Here is an 8578-nt window from a genome sequence, read left to right on the forward strand (position 1 = left end):
ATTGAGTACAAACTACAAGTTGCCTGTGTCGGCTTGGACTCAGACTGGAGCCAGGACCAGCTCAAGGCCAGGACAAGGTAAGACTAAGCACCATCATCACAGGACAGCCACCTACCTGACAGCATCAACACAGACAACTCTGAAAAGCTCTTGAAAACTTCCCCCTTCCCTTTGAAGAATTTTCCACCTGCTGCCCTCATCCTCCCACCATAGGAAAGGATTCTTCACTTTTTGCTGGGCCAGGACCCTCTAAGATCCCTGCAGGGCACAGAGAGTCGGGAGGGCAGGAGCTAAGGGGGCAGCTGCACCTCCCTGAAGGGTCTCTCCTGGGGTGGGGGGTTCTAGAGCTCAGGCTGACCCTGGACCCACTGCCTACCAAAGCCACCAGAAGGAGTCCAGAGGGCAGGTGGTGCTGGGGGCATGACAACCTCAACGAGTTCCTACAAGCACAGGGCACACCTGGCCTGCACCATCTGGGAGAGGCAAGTAACACTCGGCCTGCCTGAAGCTTCTCTAACAGCCTGAAGGCAACAGGTGTCTGGTTCCTGAAGGGACAAGAGGGGCCTCCTCCAGAGGACAATGTCCTCCCCTGGCCTTGGAGGAAAGGTCCTGCAGAGGCTGGTTTTGACGGACATCGCCCAAGGAAAGGAGCAACAGTGGCCCAGCCAGTTACCTTGAGATGTCTGCAGGGTACTTTCAAACATATATATGGAGAGAGAGAAAGTAAATGTGGGCAAATGCTAACTGGTGCACTTAGCTGAGGGATACAGGACGTTACCACTCCTGCAACTTGTTTTGTGTGTTTCAAAGTGTGTTGGTTGTTTGTGTTTTTTTTTTTAAAGAAGTGACTGGAAGTTCCAACTTCTCTTTAGATGGAAATTCTGAAAGTGAAACCTTGGGTTTCTGAGGTGAGAGGAGTCTCTCTTCGGGCTCACCCAGCTCTCCTCTCCCGGCGTGGGAGTTCGCGTGGACCCTGGGGCCTGACCTCCTCGGCGTTTAGGGACTGAGTGCAAAACAGCGTTCCCTGACCGGGAATCGAACCCGGGCCGCGGCGGTGAAAGCGCCGAATCCTAGCCACTAGACCACCAGGGAGCTGCTTGCCCGTTATTTTTAAGAGATACAAGTACCCTCTGCGTTAAGCGGTTTCCTGTCTGCTTGTTCTTCTGGGTGACCCACACCCCTCTCAGGAATTGTCCCCTAAGGCCACTCCCTCCCTGCTCTCTCAATAAAAAGAGCCCCACAGGGAAGACCTTACACTGTGGGGGACAGCGGTCCCGCCCCGAGGCCCGCCAGGTCCACGAGCGCCGGCACCAGTCGCCCGGCCCGGCCGCCGCTCAGAGCTGCCTTTGCGAGGGGGCCGCGTGCAGACACGACGTCGCGGGGAGGACGGGGGAGGGGAGGCGCCCGGCGTGAGACCCCGGGGTCCCCAACATCACCAGGTGGACTCCGGGGGACGCAGCAACCGAGGCGGCGCGGCCCGAGACCGCTTTCGGGAAGGTTCGGCGGCCCCGAACTGGACCCCGGTCTTCCCCCTACGACCCGCCGCCCTGCGCTTCCACCCTACCTCCGCCGATGCTCTGCACGCTCGGGCCCGAACTGGCCTCTTGGACGCCGGCCTCTCTCCCGCCACACAGCCGCTCGGTCAGAAACTCGTGTGTCTTCTTTCGTCGGCCGCGGCCTTGGAGCCACGCTTCTCCTTCTGCCCGCTTTTGGCAAACGACCCTCCCGATACAAGGCACACTGGCTCCGTCACCCTGAAGTCGCGGGATCGTGGGATTGAGCGCCCTGGCGCTTTTTCTTGGGAGGTCGGGGAAAGCTCTGTCCCTCTTCCAGGCCCGTCCCCGAGGGCCGGGGGTCAGGGCCGGGGCGCCTCAGCGCGGCTTCTCTCGCCGGGTCTGGACTCCCCGCGCCTTCCGTCGCGGCCTACACAGAAGCTCCAAGGAGCGAGCGCTCGACTGGGTGTGCGGGAACCCGGCGGGGCGCGTGTGGTAGTCTGTGGTCCTCGAGCGCTGACTGCCCTGCCCGCTCCTGTAGGGGAAGGGACAACCACTCCTTTCTCCTGTCCGCGCGCAACCGCAAAGGGTTCCCCGACGCGACCGAAAGACGGTGAATCCTCGCCACCGCCTCTGCGGGGGGGGCGGGGGGAGGAGAAAAATAGAATTTGGAGGGCAGGAAAGGGAAAAAATACTAATGAAATTTCATGATGGAATGCTTCTTTGAAGGCCACATCTTTTGGAGCTAAGCCCTCCGGTCGCTGGTGAAGATGATGCAGTCCAGTCACATCCTCAACTGCATTCTGAGGCCAAGCAGAACAAGACAGAGCAGCACTGAGGCTTTGTGTCCAGTGGGTGTGCTGCCCGCGCTTCCTCAGGGTGGGAGCGCTTGGACTTCGAGTGTGAAGGAAACTCGGTAACCATTGGCGAAGAGGAGCAACTGCTGGAGAAAATGGCACATTTCTTCCCCCAAACGTTTTAAGCTTTACTTCTAAAGGAAAACGAGAGAGAGAGAGAGAGAGAGAGAGAGAGAGAGAGAGAGAGCATGCGCATTAAAATCTTTCTCAGCATCTCTGCCTGTTGGCACTTCGCTCTGAGGTAAACATGAGAACCCCTCCAGACACAGGCTTTCTGTGAAAACCACCTTCGCCTCTTTGTCCCTCCTAAGTTAAAAATTGCACTCTGTGACCTGTTGAACAGGAAAACTATAAAAGGCAAATAAAAGAAGTTTCAGGCATTATAGAAGGTAAAACAAAACTGTTCTTCAACAAATGGTGTTGGGAAAACTGGACAGCAATGTGCAGAAGAATGAAACGGGACCACTTTCTTACACCATACACAAAAATAAATTCAAAATGGATGAAAGACCTAAATGACAGGAAACCATCAAAATCCTCGAGGAGAATACAGGCAGAAACCTTTTTGACCTCAGCAGTGGTAACTCGTTACTAGATACATTGCCAGAGGCAAAGGAAACAAAAGCAAAAATGAACTATTGGGACTTCATCAAGATATAAAGTTTCTGCACAGCGAAGGAAACAATCAACAAAACTAAAAGGCAGCCTACAGATTGGAAGAAGATATTTGCAAATGACATATCTGATGAAGGGTTATTATCCAAAGTCTATAAAGAACTTCTCAAACTCAGCACCCCAAAAACAAATAATCCAATTAAGAAATGGGCAGAAGACATGAATAGACTTTTTTTTCCAAAGAAAACATCCAGATGGCTAACAGACACATGAAAAGATACTTAGCATCACTGATCATCTGGGAAATACAAATCAAAACCAGGATGAGATACCACCTCACTCGTGTCAGAATGGCTAAAATTAACAACACAGGAAACAACAGGTGTTGCTGAGGATGTGGAGAAAGGGGAACCCTACTGCACTGTTGGTGGGAATGCAAACTGGTGCAGCCACTCTGGAAAACAGTTTGGAGTTTCCCCAGAAAGTTACAAATAGAACTACCCTAGGATCCAGCAACTGCACTATTAGGTATTTACCCAAAGGATACAAAAATACAGATTCAAAGGGGTACATGAACCCCAATGTTTATAGCAGCATTATCAACAATAGCCAAACAATGGAGAGAGCCCAAATGTCCATGGATTGATGAATGGATAAAGATGTGGAATACAATGGAATATTACTCAGCCATCAAAAAATGAAATCTTGCCATTTGCAACTTTGCACCTATGTGTATTATACTAAATAAGTCAGTCAGAGAAAGACAAATACCATATAATCTCACTCATATGTGGAATTTAAGAAAGAAAACAGATGAACATATGGGAAGGGGGGACAAAAGAAGAGAGGAAACAAACCCTAAGAGACTCCTAAGGACAGAGAAGGAACTGAGGGTTGATGGGTGCATGGGGGATGAGCCAGATGGGTGATGGGTCTTAAAGAGGACATTTGTGATGAGCATTGGGGGTTCTATGTAAGTCATGATTCACTGAAATCTACTCCAGAAACCAATACTGCACTGTATGTTAACATTTAAAGTAAAGTTAAAATTTAAATTAAAAAAAAAAAAAACTGCTCTTCAAAATGAGTCTCAAGACCAATTAGGGAGAAATCGAACAATCCTGAAATTTGAGTGGACTCCCCCTGGGTCCTAAATAGATGTATACTCTATCAGGTCTTCAAATGAATGCAGTACTGGCCAGGAATCGTGAGTTGGCCTGTATGGTGTTCGATATTTTAAAACAGTGAAATGTCCTAACACGTAGCCTTTGCTATGATACTGCCTAAAGCATACAGGGATGATTAAAATGTTGGACTTAAATTAGTCGACTAGAATAAGTGACAGCGGCAGGAATCAGAAGGACCCCCTCTGCCGAGAGGACAGCGCAGAAGTGCAGAGCCCAGGCGCCCGCGAAGGAAGAGCGCGCGGGTGAGGCGCCGCGGGGCAGGCGGGAGGCCGGGGAGGGCGCGTCCTCCGGTTCCTGGGAGGATTCCCGGCGCCGAGCCGCGGCCACGAGCCGAGAGCACCGACCGCGCCCGCGGTGAAAGGGGCCGCCGACAGCTCAGGAGGGCGGGTGACCCCACGGCCGGGCGGCGGGGGCGCCTGGGGGCTCAGACGCCCCTGACCGGCCCCCTCCGGGAGCTGGGGAGTCGGCGGGGCGCCTTCTGCACCGGGGCCGTCGTTCCGGATCTGGAAACCCTGCGCTCGGTGCGGATCCCGGAGCCAGACTGCCGAGGGCCCCCGGGTCTTCGCCTCCTGCGGGGAGACGCGGAAGCCTAAGGCGGCGCCGCGCGGGGGCTGCGGTCCCTTTCCCTGAGGCGTCGCGGGAGTTCCCGGGGGCCTTTCGCACTTGGAAAGAAGTTGGTGGCACGAGCGAAGGTGTTCAGGGTTCCGGCCCGAGACCCGCCACCCGTCCCGTTTCCGTAGTGTAGTGGTTATCACGTTCGCCTCACACGCGAAAGGTCCCCGGTTCGAAACCGGGCGGAAACAGCTCCCTTTTGCCCCCAGTTCTATTCTATTGTTGGTGAAAACACAAAGGAGGAGCCTTGGAGCCAAGGCGGCCTCGGCGGGCGCAGCCCCATTTTCCATTCAGAAAACCAAACACAAAGCAAGACTGCGCTTCCCTTGCTTCCTGAAAGCCTGCTCGGCACTTCACAGCCTGGCCTCGCTCGTCCGCGGCGAGTCTCAGCGGAGAGCAGCGCACAGCCAGTTCGTCAGGCCCACGAGGGCTCCCGGCACCAGGCCCACTGCAGGTTTCCTCTACCTCCAGAAAGCCCCTAAGCTGCTCCCCTGGCGCCTCAATCCGCTGTCCGGGCGGACGGGCCCCGTGGCTCTGAACACCAACCCAGTCTCCCCGGCGGGGCACACGTGGCTTTCCCGACCCCAGCACGCCGGCGCAACGGGTGCATTTGCCCCACAGAGCAAAGGAAAACCAACTGCGCCTGGGACTCGTAGAGGAAGAGTTTCGGGCTCCTCCTAATGAGCCCGCAGGTGCCAGCATCAGGAGAGCCCCTGAGCTAGCTGGCGGGTCCCGAAGTAGAGGGACCCCACCCGCTGCGAGCCAAGTCCGCCCCGCACTCACCAGGAAACCGAGGCTCGGACAGAGAGCGTGGCCTTGGCTCTGCCGCACACAGGGCTAAAGCTCGACTAGAATGTAGCACAGGCCAGTTACCTTGGGGTCAGACCTCAGAGCCCAAAGCGCCTCTGAGGCTGGGAGAGGTGATGAGCAGCGGGGCAAGGGCTGGGAGCCTTGGGCCGCTGGGAATCGCCCCCACTTTTGCTCTGTACCTCTGGCAAATCTAACTTTTACTGCAAAGGCCAAAGCAGAGATCTAGCATGGTCTGATAGTCTAGTGGCTAGCATTCCCCTCTTTCACAGCCACTACCCAAGTCCAGGAAACTCTTTTCCCAACTTCCCAGCATGAAGAAGTCTCTTCTTAAAATCTCAAAGGGAGATTTTAACCCCCTGAGGGTTAGGGTTAGGGTTTCCCCAGGTCCAGGTTCGGAGAGCCTCTGCACTGAATCTCTAAACTCCAGTGAGGCCTGGACTGAGGGTCCAAAGCATCTCCCAGAGCAGGGAGAGGTGAGATATTATGTCTTGTCCTGGCCTTGACCTAGTCCTGGCGGCAGTCTGAGTCCAAGCAGACAGATCCTGATTGGTGTGTGTTCAATTGTGTCTCTCCCTGAAGTGGGGTAGTGACAGCTTTAATTTTCATGACCCCAGAGGTCATGGATGTCCAAGGATGCTATTGATGAGGTTTTATACTTGCATTTGCTTTCTTGCTGATTCTGTAACTCAGAAGGGGAAAAAATGTTTAGCTGTGGATAAATTAGTGGTCTCAGTGCTAGGTACAAGGGAAAAAATTCGAGATGATAGTAAGGATGAATTTCAAATACTTTTAACAAATTAGTTTTAATAATTGAGGGGTGCCTGGGTACTTCAGTCGGTTAAGCAACTGACTCTTGATTTTGGCTCAGGTCATGGTCTCAGGGTCATGATCCCAGGGTCATGATTTCAGGGTCATAAGATTGAGCCCCATGTTGGGCTCCACTGCTCAGAGGGGAGTCTGCTTGAGATTCTCTCCCTCTACTCCTTCCCCTGCTCCACGCTCTTGCTCTCTTAAATAAATAAATCTTTATTTAAAAAGAATTTTAATATTCAACATATTATGGCATAGAAAATGTTTTATGCCATGTCATGTTTCTAAAGAGAACTCCTTGTATGCATCAGACTGATTTAATCATTTTGGTCTAAAAACTTTATATTGTCTTCCTGATTTTCTAACAATTTAGAAAATATTGGTAGCATAGTATTCTAGTTTGTACAAGTCTTGGATTAATTTTCTCTTCAAAATCCTAATGACACTGAACATCCTAAATTACCTATCCTGGTTTTACTGGTCATTGACAAACTTTAATTCCAACAACTAACTTTATATAATTTAAAATTATGTGTTCTGGTAAATTAATACCATATACCTAACATATACCATATAATATCTTTTAAGTGAAGATTAAGTTTTTAAAATTCTAGAAATCATCGTGATTTAATTATTCCACTCACGGGGCACCTGGGTGGCTCAGTTGGCTAAGCAACTGCCTTCAGCTCAGGTCATGATCCCGCATCAGGCTCCCTGCTCAGCGGGGAGTCTGCTTCTCCCTCTGACCCTCTCCCCTTTTGTTCTCCCTCTCAAATAAATAAAAATCTTTAAAAAATTTTTTAAAATTAAAAAAAATTATTCCACTCACAACTTTCAGTAAATGTTTTAGGTATCATCTAATATATGATTCCAACATATATTTCTGTATTATGTGTCAGCTCCCTTTGAGATTTTAAGATCTATTGTTAAATTCTTTGAGTGATATTAAATTGAATTAACTATAATCTTTGCCTGGACAATTTCTAATTAAGAGAAAAATAACAGGGGTGCCTGGGTGGTTCAGTTGGTTAAGCATTTGACTGCAGTATTACTTATAATACTAATAGCATAAAACCAACTTAATTTCAAAAGTATATGGAAAGGGTTAAATAAATACTAACACAAAGAAACTTCATTGTTAAAAGGAATTCAGAAGGTAACGATGATGACTCTACTCTTGAGGATTCCTGGTGACCTGTTTTCCTCCAGCTCTTCAAGGATCCGAGGATCCGTGACGATCTTGGTTTAGGTCCTTCTCTTGTACACAAAACACTTAAGGACCGGAGGGTGATAGAGGCATTTCTCTCCCTCTAGGTGAGAGGATGCACAGGGTAGAAACAACTGTAGACGCTGTAACGCTCTAAAAATAGCACCGCGTCCCTGGGTGGGCTCGAACCACCAACCTTTCGGTTAACAGCCGAACGCGCTAACCGATTGCGCCACAGAGACCCGTGGAGGCGCACGTCCTCATCCAACAGAGAGCAAGCACACGCACTCAACGCTAGGGGGAGCCACCCACCTTTGCAGGACAGCCGTTAAGTCTCCAAAGTCTCGGAAAACCCGAGAGGAGTTGATACGGCGTGTTCGTCGCGTTTGAAACCCGTGCGTTGGGCGATTCCAAAGGCAGAAGGGCAGCCAGCCGAACAGCCTCCCCACACCTCGTTCCATACCCGCTTCAGATGCCAGCGCCCCCCCACACACACACCCAGGGCCGTCATCCCCCGGGCCTGAGGCAAGAGGGGCCCAAGAGAACGCCTGGTGGGCTCGCGTGATGGCTCTTCCATTTGCTTCGCCTTCACCCGCCTATCTGCGCTGCAGGAGCTCCGCTCGGCTGCGGTCGGTGGGGTGGGAGCCAGCTGGAGTGGAGGGTGCGGGGATCAAAAGAGGAAGTGTAAGGAGGAGGGAAAGAAATGGGGGCGGCATGGACGCTGCAAAGATACTTCCCAGGAGGCCTGTACAGATGCACGGGCTGGATGCAGTGGAGATGATAAATGCGTCAGAATGGGGAGGGAAACAGCACGAATACCTTGCAGTTGTCCGAGAACAAAGCAGCGCAATAACTGGAATGTATTTGTCAAAATTAGTAGAGCAAGGCGTGAGCTTGCCCCCGGGGCCGTGGCGCGCCGTGATCGTATAGTGGTTAGTACTCTGCGTTGTGGCCGCAGCAACCTCGGTTCGAATCCGAGTCACGGCA

The 8578-nt window shown here is 51.6% G+C and overlaps 4 non-coding genes across 4 annotated transcripts; 2 read left to right on the forward strand and 2 right to left on the reverse strand.

Moving 5' to 3' along the window:
• Positions 1–1020: 1020 nt before the first annotated feature.
• On the reverse strand, positions 1021–1092 carry TRNAE-UUC. The gene has a single exon. It is a non-coding gene; the product is annotated as a tRNA-Glu (tRNA).
• Positions 1093–4882: 3790 nt separating this feature from the next.
• TRNAV-CAC lies at positions 4883–4955 on the forward strand. The gene has a single exon. It is a non-coding gene; the product is annotated as a tRNA-Val (tRNA).
• Positions 4956–7759: 2804 nt separating this feature from the next.
• TRNAN-GUU lies at positions 7760–7833 on the reverse strand. The gene has a single exon. It is a non-coding gene; the product is annotated as a tRNA-Asn (tRNA).
• A 673-nt stretch (positions 7834–8506) lies between these two features.
• On the forward strand, positions 8507–8578 carry TRNAH-GUG. The gene has a single exon. It is a non-coding gene; the product is annotated as a tRNA-His (tRNA).

Source organism: Phoca vitulina, unplaced genomic scaffold (genome assembly GCF_004348235.1).
Source record: "Phoca vitulina isolate PV1807 unplaced genomic scaffold, GSC_HSeal_1.0 scaffold96, whole genome shotgun sequence".
NCBI classification, from domain to species: domain Eukaryota; kingdom Metazoa; phylum Chordata; class Mammalia; order Carnivora; family Phocidae; genus Phoca; species Phoca vitulina.